The following is a 17,461-nucleotide window of genomic DNA, read 5'->3' as shown; positions in this document are numbered from 1 at the left end:
ACTGGACAGTAGAAAAAAAAACTCTTTCAAAGAAATGACAGGTATCAAACCCTAACAGCTATTTACAGTAGGTTCGTCTCTTTAATCAAACACTAAAGAAAAATAATTTTCAACTTACCTGAATGCTTTCAAAGACTAGAAAAAGAAGAAATACATTGCCAGATCATTTTTAAAGGGTTGCGTAACTTTGATATGAAAAGCAGACAAGTACAGTGGAAAGAAATAAAGGAGGGAAGAAAGAAAGGAAAGAAGGAAAGAAGGGAGGGAGGGAGGAAGGAATATAGACCAATCTTTCTTCTGAGAAGATGCAAAAATCCTAACAAAGCATCAGCAAATTAGTTACATTGTATCAGGTATCACTTATTGCTGCATAACAAACCTCCCTAAAACTGGGTTTAAAACACTACCATCCTTTATTCGGCTTTCAGATCTGTGGTGTGGCTTTTACAGCTCCATTGACAGGGCTGACTTACCTGGGACAGAGGGCTCTGCTCTCAAGAAGCTCGCTCACATGGCCACCACGTTGGTAGTGGCTGGGACTGGGGGCTCACCTCCACATCTCTCTGTGGGCTTTGGGGCTCTCTCACTTCACAGTGGTGCATTCCAGAAGAGCAGAGTTCAGGATAAGCGAGCAGAAGCTGTATTACCTTTTATGTCTGAACCTCAGAAGTCCTGCTGTGTCACTTCTGCCATAGCCATGGCATGTATCAGTTCCCAAGGAGGGAACATGAAACTGGTCATCAGTGGAAGAGGTAAGAAATCATATTGTGGCGAGAGCAGGGGACATAGGAGATCTTGTTGAAACCATTCTTGGAAAATACAAACCCTTACACATCATACTGAAAACAATAACGATCTATTGAGCCTTTCCTGGGACTGCATGAAAGGTTCACTATCATAAAATCTATTATATAATTAAGTCCATTAAAGACCAAGGAGAAAAACATCTCAGGTAGATTTTAAAAATAGACGTTTGGCAAAATTCCACCAAGTTCATGATTTTAAAAAACAACAACATCAACAAGAAAACAAAAACCTCTGGGGAAAATGAGAATGAAAGAAGCTTTCTAACGTTGTTTAAGGACAGCCACTAAACACTTCCACCGGATGTAAGGAGGAAAACCCAGAAGCATTTTTTTTTAAGATTTTATTTATTTACTTGACAGTAAATAAATACTTCCCCCAGGAAGCTGTCCTTTCCTGCTGGGTAGATCCTAGCAGCAACTCGCTTTCCAAATAATTAAGAGAAGTGGGTGCTTCTGCAGTTTTCACTTCTGGCCCCATCTGTGGTGCCCCTGTCCCGTGTTTGCACTGCTGCGTGATCTAGCCTTACTGAGTTATCTCTGCTGCCTCCTGTATGTGCAAATACAGTCCCAGTCGGGCCGGCTTCTAAGAGCAGGTTTGTCCTGAGAGAGGTTACCCGTTCTGCTCGGCTGCTTTCGTCCTGCCTGATGATGTGCCCTGGGTCTGTGATCATGTTACTCTTGGTTTTAATTCCCTAGTGCTGCTGCAACAAAATATCATCAGCTGGGGGCTTAAGCAATAGAAACGTATTGTCTCACAGTTCTGGAAACTAGAAGTCCAACATCAAGGTGCTGATTCCCGAGGCTGCAAGGGGAGTCTGTCGAGTGTCTCTCTCTTGGCTTCTGCTGATTGCTGGACATCTTTGGTGCTCCTTGGCGTAGAGAAGCATCACTCCTATCTCTGCTCTCATATTCATGTAAGATTTTCCCTGTGTATATGTATTTGAATTTCCCCCTTTTATGAGGACACTAGTCATACCAGGTTAGGGCTCATCTTAATGACCTTATTTGAACTTGATTACACCTGAAGGACTCGATTTCCAAATAAAGTCACATTCTGAGGTTCTGGACATTTGATATCTTTTGGGAGGGGGCCTGGGAGTGAGATACAATTCAACCCCTAACCCCCTCTTCTTCTGTTCAAGAACACTAGCCCTTGCTCTCTGATCTTGACCATGGTGTGGTTAACTCAGGGCCAAATCCTAATGACTGCAGCTATGCTATCAGCCCCTACATTTCTGAGATCTGCCACTAGTCTATCAGCTCCCATTTTCATCTTCACAGACTTTCTCTTTCCCCTCTCCTCTTATGTGCATAGCTAGAGTGAGAGCAAAAATGGGAAGTTTGTAAAGTCAGACTTTTCAAACCATCCCAAATGAAGCCGTTGAAGTTCACTGAGTACAGGAGAATTAAGAAGTATTTCTAGATCACTCATCTCCCCGTTGTCCAAAATCATTGCTCCATAGACTCCTGCTCTCTGCTGAAACCTGCACTGAAATTCTCCCTTTTCTCCTTAAACAGCTAAACAGCGGCTGCTTTTTCTTTACTTAGCATTCTAAGTACTGTTGATTTGTTGTAAGAAATGTTTTAAAATGGAAGCACCCCAGGCTCCTAATGTAAATGGAATCAGGCTGGAAAATCCCAGCAAGTCAGAGGGTGAACCTGTTGGGACACTGCCTGCAGAACACCCCGAGCTCTGCTGACTGTAGATTTTGCCGCTGTTTTCCCTCTGAAGTGGACTTGATCTGCCCCTGGGAAATTTCCTAACTTCTAATCCTTTGTGACCTTGGAATCTGGAGGCTGTATTTTTCTTTCCTTTTTTTTTTCTTTCATTCACATTATTGCTCTATCAGCACTCATGACCCTTTGTGATGCCATTTGGAACTTTTTTTTTTTTTTTTTGCCATTCATTGTAATTTATTCTGAAAACCAGACTTAAGTTAAAAAAAATAAAAATAAAAAAGCGGGGTAACTATTCTACCAAGAGGGCAAAACCGCTGGTTTGTGCTTTTTCATTTGTGAATTTCAGCACATTAGCAGAAGGGAAGATTTGCAACTCTGTTATTTTGATGCTGCTGGTCATGGTGATGGTGGTGATGTTGATGGTGATGTTGGTGATGATGATGATGGTCATGATGATGATGGTCATGATAGTAGGGATACTGGATGATGATGGTCATGATGGTGATGATGAAGATGATGGTGATGATGATGGTCACGATGGTGATGATGTCATGATGTTGATGATGATGGTCATGATCATACTGAAGGCAATATCTAGCATTCTATTGAGCATTTTATATAGATCATTTCATTTATTCTTCATAATCCTAAGAGGGGGCTACTATAATTTGCACCATACGTGGTCAAATAAAGCCAAGAAATTTTCCCCAAATACAGAATTGGGAAGCAAAATAACTCCAGCTGGGAGAGGATGCTGATATTGCTTTCCCCCAAGTGCTGCATTGACAAATGAATGTTCAAATAATTAGATGCCCCATTCTTTCTATCAGGTTCCTATGTCAAAGAGAGAGCATGCCTTGTGCAAAAAAAAAAAAAAAAAATAGACATCGCACCATGTTTTTACACTAAAAACTGTTGAGAAACCATAAGAAAACTCATCTATTTGCTTTCATATGCAGCGTTTCTGGTTCTACCTAGAATGCTGTGTAATGAGTCTGTGACCAAGATTTAGAAAGCAACAGGATAAGATTATTCTCTTATGGCCTATGGATTGGCATGTGAGCCAATCAGGAAATGTAAGCGTGCAATTAACTTTCATTATCAAGGTTTTTTTTTTTAAATATTGTATTCATTTATTTGGAAGGGAGAGAGAGGACACAAGTAAGAATTATAGGGAAAGGGAAAAGCAGACTCCCTGCTGAGCATAGAGCCCAATGCAGGGCTTGAACCCAGGACCCTGAGATCATGACCTGAGCTGAGGCAGACACTTAACCAATTGAGCCACCCAGGTGCCCCCACTATCAAGTTTTTATGGAAAATTTGTTGCCAGCTCAACAGAGGGCAAGATAAGCATTATAGAAATAAGGATGGATAGGATGAGCCATCCAACTCATTAGCAAGTCATATAAACAGAGGAACATAAACTTTTTAGACTTCATACCGATTTTCACCCTGTCAGCTCTTTCAGCACATGATGTAAGGCCTGATGTCTCATAGGCCTGTGTAAAAATTAATGACGTTTAGCTGACATCTAAGTTTGTCTTAAATCCTCCAAGAGAAATGAGTAGTGCTCAAGCATGCTCTTCTAATTGTGATGATCCAGAAAACAAAGTCTTACCTTGCAGGAAATCACAGGGCACGTGGACCTGGATCACCTGCTTCTGGTTCTGTTTGAGAAAGACAGATAACTGGGATGCTGTCCAGCAAAGAACATCTGAAATAATTCCTTTTGTCAGAAAAAGGAAGTCAAAATGTATTAAAATTCTCTGATTTGGAAGATGGACTTAAGAAGGGACAGGGTCTGTGTTTATACGACTTTGAACAGACATGGTAAAGTAATGCCAGGGACACCAGACCCTCTGTTAACCTCTTTGACCTTCTAACAAGTGGTGATGGTTCTGCTCAACTAGGTCTTCTGCTTCTCAGAAAAAGGTCTTCTGAGAAGCAGATCCTAAGAGGGGATTAAGCATGCAAGAAAATTTTTAAAGGGAAAATCTATGTGAGACAAAATGAGGAGGGAGCCAGAAAGGGCTGGAAGAAACATCCAGACGCAGGTCCAATACCAAGAGAAAGAAGGAGGGAAGAAGTGAGTTCTAGATCCGCGCTGTTCATGATGGTGAACACTGGACACTTGAAATGTCACTACTGCAACTGAGGAACTGGATTTACTATATTTGAATCCATTTAAGTGAATTGAACTGAAAATAGTCTCAGGCTACCAGTAGCTCTGGTATCAGACATCAAGGCCCTTGAGGATGGAGGAGCATTGACCTAGAAGTCACTAGAGCCTTGAAATGACCAGTGGAGTAGAGTTGTTCCACTAAAATGGACTATTTGCCTTGGAACTTTTGAGTAATAGAGAAAAAAAAGTCAAATTTTTAGGACACTTAGGGTAGTATGGCATAATATTTACAGCAATGATGTGGACGTTCACTTTTAGAGGTCGAATTCCAGCTCTGCCGCTCAATCCCTGCATGACCTTGGGCGAGTCACCTAACCTGCTGTGCCTCAGATTTGTTATCACCACACCAGGTAGATGAAAAGTACATATGACACTCGAATTGTAGTGAGAATCAAATGAAGTAATAAATGTTAAACACCTAGAATATCCTGTCCACTAGAAAATTCTCAGCTATTGTATGAAATTTGGGGTCTCTTCATTATAGCATCTTAACTTTGTACTAACTAAGGCACATGGGTTTGAATCATGGCTCCAACACTGACCGCCCCTGTGATAATGAGCAAGTCACTCCACCACTTTGTGCTTGTTTTCTCACCTATAGAATGAGAGTTAAAGGGTTCTCAGGAGTCAAAATAAGATGATGGAAGTACAGTGCTTAACACAGTATCTGACCTCTGTTAAGCACTCGAGATCTTAACTATTACCACAGAATCATGTTACAGTATAGATAGCCATTGGGGTGTCTCCCCTGTGAGGGTTCCCAGGACAGGGAGTCATTTTTCTTCTGGTTCTTCAACGATGAGCACTGTGAAGATATTCAACAAGTGTTTACTCAATGAATGAATTAATGATTAATTAATTAATGACTCTTCAAGTACTAGTTTACCTGAAAACCCAACATTCTGGCTGTTGGAACACTGCTTCTGAGGCTTCCCTTGGACGTCACATCCTGATGGCATTCTAATAGTACACCCAAACAAAAGTATTCTTGTCCTTCAACCCAGATGAGCCCCAGGGACAGCAGCCCTTCCAACACTAATGAAACAGTTTCTCCGTAGCCTCAGCCCAGCACAAAAACTGGCCAGGGTGATTCATCCGAGTGGGCCATTGGGAGAGAAGCCTTCAGGATCACTCCCATCAATTCCTGTTCATTAAGTGCATGTTCCCGAGGGTCTGGTGATAAGAGGTGACATGTGGCTGAAAGCTCAGAGCCTTGACAAAACCAACATGTATCCTGACTCCCCCCGATCCCTTGCCCTAAGCAGGAGACTGACAGAAAAGCTTTGTTCAAGTCCTTGCTGGAAGGGAGACCAAGCTGGGATTTTACCTGTGGGGACCACCAGAGGAGGAGACACTGGGCCGTCCTGGTGGCCAGAGACCCAGCCTCCATGGCTACCAGGCAGTGAGTCCAAGGGCGACGCGGTGTATTAGTTAGGGCTCCCCAGAGAAACAGAATAATGGGAGACGTACAGACATGAGAAAGAGATTTATTATAGGGAACTGGCTTGTGGGATTGTGGAGGCTGAACACTCCCATGTTGTTCCATCTGCACACTGGAGGCCTGGCCTGTGGGGTAATTCAGTCCTAGTCTGAAAACCTGTGGATCAGAAAAGCCCCAAATGTGAGTCCTGGCTGGAATCTGAAGGTCAACAATCAGATGTGTCGATGTCAGAAGGCAGAAGATGGACGTCTCGGCTCAAGCTGAGAGCAAATGTGTCCTTGTTTGGTCTATTTAGGCCCTAACAGGTTGGGTGATACCCACCCACATCGAAGAGGGGGATCTTTCCTCAGGCCACCAGTTCACATGCTAGTCTCTTCTACAGACACTATCACAGACGCACCAAATGCTAAGGTCTTACCAGCTATCTGGGCACTGCTAGCTGTCAGGTTAACACATAAAATTAACCACCTTGGGCAGGGAGATATGGAATCTTTTATTCATTTTTATATTATCCCATCTTACCCTCGGGCAAGGGAGAAAACTTTGGGGGGAAAATGTCTACCAAAGTTTCTGCCCTCCGGTAACTTACCTTCCAGTGGGGAAGATTTGTAAGTGGCACCATACATACTCGTAGCAGAAGGATCATGTAGCATCTTGGCTTTGTCAGTGCACATGAAATACTCTTTAGAAATCCCAGAAATACATGGGGGTCAGGTAGGAGCCCCAAGAAGGAGGCCTGAGATCCAGCGTCAGGGCAGGCAAGCTAAGCAGTAGTGGACTAGGGTAAGGGGGACACACCAGCCCACTCTCTTCTCCTGGTGAGGTTTGGAGGCAGGCTAGGTGCCTGCATCAGCAGAGACAGGCCAAGCAAACAGTGGGCACACAATACACATTTCTTGCTTGAGCTTATGCTGCTAGTCATCTCTCTCGAGTCTTGGAATGGAAGTGTAGAGAGTCAGAAGGAGCAGTTATAACCAAACACTACACCAGCTTTTGAAGTCTTCACATTCATTATTCCCATCCTCTTCCCCAGAATAACTCTTTAAAGGACAAGGAGCCTTGTCTTTGGTGTAGGGGAGAAGCAGAGGACCTAGTCTGGTGGAGAAAAGTCTCTCAGGGAGAGAACTGATGAGTGCATGCTCAGGAGGAGAGAAAAAGCAGGCCGGTGGGGACGGGGAAGGCGATCTGAAACCTTCTCCTGCTTCTTTACCTTCTCATCACCCAATACAATGGCTCCTTACAAGGGCTGCTAGTCACGCAGGGACTGTCGGGAAATGTGACAGGTGTGTGGTTGTCACTGCACTTGGGAAACCATGGGAGTCTCCTGTTGCTGCAAACACAGTGGGTCGAAACAACACAGGTGTATTCTCTTAAATTCTAGAGCTCAGGGTTGTGACATGAACATTATGGAGCCTAAACCAAGGCGTCAGCAGAACTACATTCCTTCTAGAAACTCCACGGCAGAACTTGAAGTCTTGCCCTTTCCAACTTCCAGAGGCTGCCCGCGCTCTTGAGCTTCCGGCCTGTCTCTCATCTCTGGAGCCAGCAGCCACATCACACTGGCCTCTGCTCTGTCATCATATCTTCTTCCCCACCTCCGAGCCTCCTGCCTCCTGCTCTCACAGTCTAAGACCCAGTGATGACACTGGCCCACGTGGAGAATCTGAGCTACTCCCTCCTATTGTGAGGTCCACTGATTAGCAACCTTAATCCCACCTGCTGTCTTAATTCCCCTTGTCATGCAACCTAACATACAAGTTCCAAGGGTTGGGTAACTTTGCAGGGTAGCAGTGTACTGCTACCGGGGGGACACTGTGGGTACACAGTAGGTAGGGGACTAGGGATGCTAGTCACCATGAGACTGTCCCACACAATGAAGGGTTTCCTCCCCTCCAGAAGTGCCCTCTGGAGAAACAGCTAGAGCCTTGCTAATCCAAGATGCTTGGCATGTGGCGGTGCAGAGAAGGAGAGGGTAGCTTAGTTTTGCATGCGAAGTTGCCCTCTGTGTTTGTAATTACAGCATCAAAGAAAGGATGAGAGTGGATGAGGAAGAGAAACCCAAGGAAAGAGAAACAAGGTGGACCTCTGTGCAGACAGTCTACCACCCTCTCACGCAGAGACTGGAAAGCTGGAGTTACAACTCCCAGACTTCCTGCAGGGTACAACGCCCCACCCTTGAAAAGCACTCACATGAGCTATCAACTGAGATTGAGTCCAGCAGGGAGAAAGGCGGTGTGCCTGTGGCATCCACACTGCTGGGCAGCCCTGAGCACAAGTAGAGTGTTAGAGATTTGGACAGCTTCCCACGCCACCCATGTCTGCTGCAGGGGCCAAGCCTTCCAGGGCAAGACAGAGCAGGAGCTTCTGGGTTCGGGAGCTGGCTCTGGGACTTCCATCTAGAAGCTCTTCCTGCAGCTCTGCCGTAGACTCTGCACCACACTCCCTGCATTCGATCACTCTCCCTGCTCACCAGCTGGAGGACGTGCATGGTTGAACCCTACTGGGGGGAGGTCTCCAGCAGAGGATCTCATTAAAACTATACCTACCTTTGTACCTGTATCTACTGAAATGTGCAGGACACACAGAAAGTAGAATTTGAGGATGTGAGAGTGTGGTACATGGCATCAGTCAGCCCCTCGTTACTCATAGAAAGTAGTCGACAGTTTATCCAGGAAAAAGAACAACTAGCAACCAGGAAAAAAATAAGACTTTCAGCAAAATTATTTGTATTTGTCAGCTTTTGTTTTGGCGATAGCGGCCTCCATATCTCACTGGCTTGCACCAGAAACAGTTATTTCCTGCTCATGAGACACGGGGCGGCAATGGAGAAGCCATGACTTAGCCTCACTTGGCTCTCTTGGGCTCAGCTTGGAGCAACTTGGGTCTTCACCTTCCAGAACTCCGGCTAAAAAGGTAGTGTGTTCAGGGACATGCTGTTCCTATGATGGAAGTCAGAAACTGTAGGAGCTGCAGGGCCTGGGCCAACCCACGGGGTCATAGGCAAAGCCTCTGCTCAGCCATGGCAAATGTTTGGCTGCTCACATCTCAGTGACCAGAGCATCTTACATGGCCTAGCCAAGCCCAGTGAGAGGAGAGCACACTCTTCCCTGGGGTCTGCTCTGGTAGGAAATATGATAGTGAGGGGATGCATCGTTTTTTATAGAGATGAGCTAAGGGTTAGCAACAATAATCTGGTCATTACTGCAAAATCTACCTGAGGTACCATCTGCACCACGGCCCTACACACCAGTTATTTCCTCTTAAGTTGGGAGAAGTGCACCTTCTCATTGGTCCAGGAGAGCCCCATTCACCCTACTTGTACCCCAGTCTCATTCAGTTGAGTGTTGTTCCCAGACAGAAGTGTCTCAGGTTGAAGAGAACATTTTAGAGCCTCTCCCTTCCCAAATTTGTGGCAGTGGAATGCACGATATGTGGATGACAGTGTCTGCTGGCACACTCAATACCCATTACCTCTTAGCTGTGGACCCATCGCATTAGCATGGCTGGGGTGTCTCTCTGCAAGGTGATAGCCAAACTGTGGGAGGATAACCTTGCTGCAGATCTGATGTAGCAGAGCACAAGGGAGGCCACAGGCCCTGGGGCCTCCCTCTGTCCCCTTCTAGTTAAGACTGAAGATGGGGAGCTCAGCCTCTCTGAACCTCAGTTCTTTCCTCCAAAAACTGGCACAAGGCCACATGACAAAAATGTCCTGAGAATCACCTGTGAACCAGGAATGCAGCTCCACATTCTTCCTAATCCACAGTTCCAAATCCCAATGTGCCTGAATCCCTAAGGGTATGGTCATCTCATTCAGCAGCAGAATCCAAACCAACAGAGGGACTGTTATGGTCTGTTTAAATATGAATGAGCATGTGTGTCATTTATACATTTCTCTTAAAAAGTCCAAATGAATTTGAACCCCAGGTGCTGCACCAGACCTAACATAGTATCTTATATTTACAACACTGTAACCATTGTACTTGTCAGAGTTCTCCAGGGAAATAGACTTGATAGGATGGGTGTATGGAGGGAGAGATGATAATGATGGACAGATATACAAATAGATAGAGTTTAAGGAATTGGCTCACATATTTGCAGAAGCTGGCATGTCGAAAATCTGCAGGTAGACCAGTAGGCTGGAGATCAGGGAAACTGTGATGTAGCTAAAATGTAAAGGACATTTGCTAACAGAATTCCTTCTTCTGAAAACAGTCTTTTTCTCTTAAGGATTTCAATGGATTAGATCAGTTCCACCCACATTAAGGTCTCCAACTGCTGTACTCAAAGTCTCCTGAATTAAATATCAATCTCCTCTAAAAACACTTTCACAGACGCACCTAAAATAGTGTTGGACCAAATATCCGGGCACCGTGACCCAGCGTGGGTGACACATACAATTAACCATCACAACCATGTGACTTTACGAAAGCAGAAAAAAATGAATGCGAAACAGGCCTGCCCCCGCCCTCACCCACCAGGTCAGTGAGTTCTCTTCAGCAGAGCAGGTCTCAGGTAAGTGCCATGAGGGGAGAAGACTAACACATTCATACCAAAACCATAGAAGATATCTCAGAATCTGCCCTGAGTTCATTCCTTGCTCACTCAAAATGTGAACATCATTGCTCTTATTACCACTCCTGGATTTCTAGGAGGAAGCGGGGTCTCCAGAAAGTATTTAAAACTCCATAGGAAGGAATTCCAAATTGAAATATTCAACCTGGCACACCTCTGTAGGAGTGTTGAGTGTTTGGGCATCTGAAAAATTGCACCAACTATCATATTTTAAGGAACCCACAAGAGGTGGGGTTTCATGTCAACTTGTCCATTACCAAGAATGGCCAAACCATGAGGGAGTGCAGGATTTGGTCAGGTTCAAATGTTGCCTAATTCTGTTTATATCATACAACTTTTATTCCCATCACTTAAACCCATTCTTACCATGAGAAATAATGATGCCATATGGCAGGAGAAGTGACCAGAAATGGGAGCCTTCAAGGAGATGGCCCGTCCTACTGTCCTCTACTGCCTACCTCCCACCAGTGTGCACTGAAACATTCCCCCAGCACTGGGGCTGGGTTACCGCACTCCCTCCCCACACAGCACAGGACCCCTCCCTGCATGGGACAGTGTCCCCTCCCCACTAACACAACATTCCCGATGCTTTGTAAACTTTAAGAGTTGGGCATTGACTCATTTCAATGCCTTTTGCAAATCTTAGATAAAGATCTAATAATTTGTTAACCACATAAAATTGCTTTTAAAAAACCATCACAAAAATGGTGTTATGGGTCTATTCGTGGTGTCTGCTCTGCTGAATTATGTTTGTGAATTCACAGCGAGAACATCGTCACCCAGGATCTGTGATTTCCTAGCCTTTATTCTTTACATGTTAGTCTCCAGTCTCTTGATCTGAATAGAATATATTTCAGAAGCATTATTGTTGCAAAAATTATCCAGCTTTGGCTCTGATTAAAAGCATAAATAACATTTTTTGCATAATCACGACAGTGAATTGAACTAAGAAATGCCTGACCCCTAAATTCTCAAAGGATTTTCATGCTTAACTTATAAACCACTCTGATCAATAATCTGTTCTAAGGTACATATTTTATTTTGGCTTCTGTAATCATTGCTGGCTTTTAATAGTTCATATTTTTTGAATAGCATATGAATTCCCATTCCTTGAGAGAGTGAATTAACACTTCTCAAAGCTTAGCACTATTTATAGATTCTAAATTGGGGACAGGGGCTTTTTTTTAAGTTAACAGTATTAAGGAACCCACTGTATGGCAAGCATTTTTACATATGCTACTGTAATTAATTTTAGAAATCTCTTTTTCCTTTTATTATTATTTGGTGCAGCATCTTGGCCTAATTCTTATATTCTCTTTCCTCTGTAACTTCTTCTTTCTTTATGGGATCCCTCTGTGTGGAGACAGTGGTCTCCCCACACACAGATTTTCCAGTACCCCCTTTGAAAACCTTGGAATTTTAAGACTCACAGCTGATCAATTACCATGTGCAGGTGCCCGGTGAGCCCTGCTGTTGGCTTACATGGATGGGAGTCAAACACAATTCTGAAAAGTCCCCTCAGGTCATGCCCTGGGGGACCTAGGGAATGCCTCTGTGTGTGTATGTGTGTGCATGTGTAGATATGGTGTGTGAGTGTGTGTGAACATGTGTATGTGTGAATGTGTGAATATGTATGTGTGTGTTTGTGAATCTGTGTAAGAGAGTGTAAGGGAGTGTGTGTGTATGTAGATGAGAGTGTGTGTGTGTGTGTGTGTGTGTGTGTGTGTGGATAGGAATGTTGAGAATAGAGAAAGCAACAAAACACTTGCATGAGAAATAATCTTCAACTTTAGGGTTAGTTTTCCCCTCACTCAGAAGCAAGGGTGATGAGCCCAGTCGGACACTAAACATCAAAGCCTACAAGGCCCATGTCCCCAGGAGGGTCTGTGGGGTGATGTGAAGGTCTGAGTCCTGGACCCGGGGAATTAACGGTCTCTTGCAAAACTGAAGTGGCCCTCCTCCCTGGGTGGTGGGCTGGGAAAGCTGGGAATCTCCTGGAGAGGGGAGGAGTAGGGGCAGGAGACAGAAAGGGCGTAAAATTTGGACCAAAACTCAGATTACAATGGACTCTCTAGTATAGAGTAGAGAATCTCACATCTTCCCCCTCCCCAGCTCAGGGCCGCCTGGTAAAGGTCTCCTTGTTGTTGTTGTTGCTGTTGTTGAATTTATTGGATACAGTTTACAGTTGCTATCCAATAACGCACTACACAGATAAAACACTTGAATAGTGCAGGGAGGCTTAGGAAGAACAGCAACCCCCTGCCCCATGGTTCCCAGACCCCTTCCCTGCCATTCCCTCATGGGGTGGTTACCACCCTATCTCTAGGAAATGTGCTCCTGTCCACATGACTTCAGTTGTCAGTTTCCATATTACGCATCGGTTTCATGCCTTGCAGTCACAGGGTTTGGCTTAAGTCCTCCACCACTGCTCCCAGACATCACTGTTTATTTTTCCTACTGTTTCCTTTGTAACTCTTCCGACTCCATCTGGCATGAACCACACACCCTCACTCTCTGATGTGGGAGACACCTGCCTGCTAGCCCAGCAACCCTCAGGGGCTTCCTCTGCGGAGTTGATTCCAAACGTTGCAAAGCAGCAGCGGCAATTATACGCCCCAGACTACAAAATCATGTCTACGTGCACTTGGGTAGATGCCTGGATTTACTTCCTTTCATTCTAGTGTTCGTTGCTCTCTCTGGAGTTTCAAATGCCTTTCAAGGATCTGCCTTCTTCATAACTTTTCTCTTCTTTCTTCCCTCAAACCCTCCAATACTTGGGCCCTGAGATCAAGTCCTCATTACCCCTCACACACCCTCTGCACTCTCCAGCCTCCCACTCCTCAGCTCTGCTCTTGGGCTGCAACGCCAGAGTGTCTGTCTTATGGGACAGGACCCCCATCTCCTGGGCCTCCCTTCTTTGCTTGAGTATAAACGTAAGGAGCTCTCAATGAACAAACACTGCAAGATAAGATTTTGGAATCCTTACACATCTGAAACATTTCCATCCTGCCTTTATACTTTATACTTGGCTAGTTTGGCTGGGTAGAGAAATTTTGTTACAAAGTCATCTTCTGTCAGAGCCCTGAGTGTTTTGGCATCCACCGTGGATAAGAAGAGCTTATTACAACCCCATTCTTATTCCTAAAAAAAGGCTTTCTGCAGCCTTGGTTCTCTGAAATTCCTCAAGAATGCACCTGGATATAGGTTTCCCGCTTGTGGCACTGAGAAATCACTGGGCTGCTTCAATCTGAATACGTTTGTCCTTTAATTCTGGAAAATTCTCAGTCCTTCTTTTTTACATAATAACTTCACTCTGTTTTCTGTTATTGACTCCTACCAATCACGTATTGAACTTCACACATTCTTCCTTCAAGACCTTTGTTTTTTTCTCTTATATATTGTGTCTCTTTTTTCTTATTCTCTTGAGGAGTTGGTCTCTACTTTATCCCCCTGCCTTTTCCTGATTTTTTAATAATTTCAACAATTATTTTGTATTTTAAAGCTTTTTCTTATTCTCTGATTGCTCCCTCTTCTTGTAAAACCTTTTTCTTGCTTAGCAGAAGCAATGTATGTAGCATCTCTGAGAATACAAAATTGTGGGAGTTTCCTTTTCACCGAAAAACAGTGCGCTCTTTTCCCCTGTATTAGCTTCATTTGCTTCAATATATTTCTCTGGTTTTTCTTCCTTTTATTGTTCCTGTGGCTTGGTCTTTCTAGCCACTTGGTCTTTCACCTGGATGTGGAAAACGTTCTCACCCTTTCCCAATGAAGTTCAAAGCTGCTTCTAAGTTGAGTACATGTAGGGGAACTCACTCACTCTGCTTATCTGGGGGTTGCCCCACGAGGTGAGAAGGCAGAATACATTGCTTAGGAAACCAGTTCCCACAACTAATTAGCTGGGCTTCTCTTCAGAAGTTTCACTGTCTTCTGAAAATAACTATATATTGAAGGAGGGAAGTTGATGAGGTTATGGGGGCTGTTTGTGTGCTGTTCTTATTGTTGCTAACTAGGAAATCAATTCTTTCTGTGATTTTAGTTTTCCTGGGAGACAGAGGAACATATGGAGCTTACAGAAGTACAGTGTCTCCTGCAACCATGTCAAAATCCCTTACAGTAAGGATCAAGGAAGTTGAATCAGATATTTTTGTGACATCAACAACACCAGAGGAGCTCAGGCCTAGACTTCAAGCTGGTGTGGCTTTCCTAGATCATGATGAAGCTGAGACTCACTGCCGTCCTTGATGGGGACAAAAACCACAGTGCTCCTAGCATGAAAATATTTGAACTCCAGTGAAACAGAACTCTTTGGACAGGTCAAAGTGAGGATGTAGTCTGTCCTCATATGTGTTCTCTGTTACTCACAGCTTTTCCTTTGTTTCTTTATAACAACATTCCTCAAGCTATGTATAAAAGCAGACAGCTTTCCTTGCTAGTGTGCAGCCTTAGACATAGAAGTGACTTAGTAGCCACTGATTTAAGCTCTAATCTTAGGGACAAGAAACTGAAGCCCAAGGAAGTTTTCAAAGTGTGGTATCAGAGGTCACACCACCAGCTGGTGGGAGATGATCATAATTAGTGATATCTGGTATTATTCTGGTAACGATAAGCTCCTTTGAGTGTTTCTTAAGATCTTAAAGAGGGAATTTCCTTGAATCTGCTGCTTTGAGAAATTATTGTTTTCATATCATTTTCTCAGAAATGTACCTGGATTCCAAAGATTTATGTATGCTTTTTTTTTTTAAGATTTTATTTATTTATTTGACAGACAGAGATCACAAGTAGGCAGAGAGGCAGGCAGGGAGAGAGAGGAGGAAGCAGGCTCTCTGTGAAGCAGGCTTTAACCCACTGAGCCACCCAGCGCCCCTTTATGTATGCTTAAAAAAAATTACTGGGGGACACCTGGGTGGCTCAGTTGGTTAGGCGGCTGCCTTCGGCTCAGGTCATGATCCCAGCGTCCTGGGATCAAGTCCCACATCCGGCTCCCTGCTCAGCAGGGAGCCTGCTTCTCCTTCTACCTGCTGCTCCCCCTGCTTGTGCTCTCTTACTGTCTGTCTGTCTCTCTCTCTCTCTCTCTGACACATAAATAAATAAAATCTTAAACAAAAATACTTTTATTACTAACTTTCCTCTATTTGGCTTTCAGTGAAATACAGGAGGGAAAAAAGATGATACTTCCAGGATTTAATTTAATTTGGGGAAATCACCTTTCCTTTCGAGTGTTTTTGTGGTTCTATCTGGTGCACATTCATAGGGATCATTTGTTCCACAAATGACTTTAACATTCTGTTGATTTTAAAAAACTGTTCATCAGCATACAGAATCTCAGTAACCAATATTTGTTCACACGACCACCCAGTACACACACAGGGAAGGTCCCACTTCCATCAAGTGGGCACTTGCCATTGTCCCACTGTGATACAGGTGATCTCAGAGCAGGACCACATCAGCTAAATGTAATGATCAAAGCTGCTTGTGATAACAGGTCTTTTTATGGATTTATTTCTGCCCACCACTCGTAGGAAGTAGCTGGATATTGACAAACTGTAAGAGAGCAATTTCCAGGCATGAGAAAAGGATCTTTGAAAATAACAGGGTTTGGGAGTGGAGGGGAGGGTCCAAACCATCCAGATGTTATTCCTGAGGCCAGCAGAGGCATGCATCTCCCTGTACCAATGCTGACCCCATTGCCATGTCTTCTTCGCCCTCATTAGTGGTGGCTTCTGTGAGTCACCTCCCCTCCTTTGGGCTTCGGGTCATGCACTTATGAAACGAGGCGTTGAGGGGAACCCTCCCAGGGATTGTTGCAGCCCCAACATTCCATGTTTCTATGTCATGAATAAAAAAAAAAGGTTTCTGGAATGTAGTTCAAGAACAAGCCATTTAAACTCTCTCTGGCTCTGGCTGCAGAGCATTTAAACATAAGCCTACAGAATTCATTACCAACGTCACACGGAAGTTGAAAACCTAACACGTCTCGGTGAAAAGTGCCTTAGAGATCTTTTAAAAACATTCACGTCCACTGCAGTGTTTCTTCAGCCCAGGGTCATTTTTTATCTTGAGTTATGGTGTTGACATTGAATTATAAACACTGCAAGTGCAAATACGCATGTTCAGTTGCATAATACAGTCGGACGATATTGTTTAAATAAGTAAGTTCAATTAAAAAAAAAAAAACCCTCATTCATGACCCTTAGACCTTGTTCTCAGCATTTGAAGCTGACCCGTGACTTTTGTTTGTGGCACAGGCCCCGAGAACAGTGAAGAAAACCCAGTTCTTTGGCCATCGCACAGTTGACCGTGTCTACTGACTTGCCCAGAGACTCAGACGCACCTCCTGCCCTGCTTCCTGGGGGCTGGGGCCCGCCCCTGGAGGTCACATAGCTGTGGTCACCTCGCTCCACCGCAGCAAGGACACTCCCAAGGAGGCAATCTGGTCCCAGCCTCCTGCCCCCTCATGATTCCAGCAGCTGCAGGAATGTCTGTTCTAAGCCAGAGCTTCCTTGGAAAAACACAGGTTCAGCCAAAGCCAGCTGCTGTTTGGGCAGTGACCTGGTTCCAAGGGATGACAGGCAGCAAAGGCAGGCAGGAGCCATGTCGCCAGAAGACGGCCTCTCTGCTTTCTCTGCCTCCTAGAACCCTCCCTGACCTTCATTTCGACCTGTGTCCACAGGATTCTGTTTTAAAGAAGAACATGGGTCTAGAAAGAAAAGAGTATTTACTTCGACGTCAGCCCAGAAAACTCTTAGGAATGAGCTGGTGGTCACACAGAAGAAGGGCGTG

The sequence above is a fragment of the Martes martes genome (assembly GCF_963455335.1).
Source record: "Martes martes genome assembly, chromosome: 5".
NCBI classification, from domain to species: Eukaryota; Metazoa; Chordata; class Mammalia; order Carnivora; family Mustelidae; genus Martes; species Martes martes.
Note: the sequence above shows the minus strand (reverse complement) of the source record.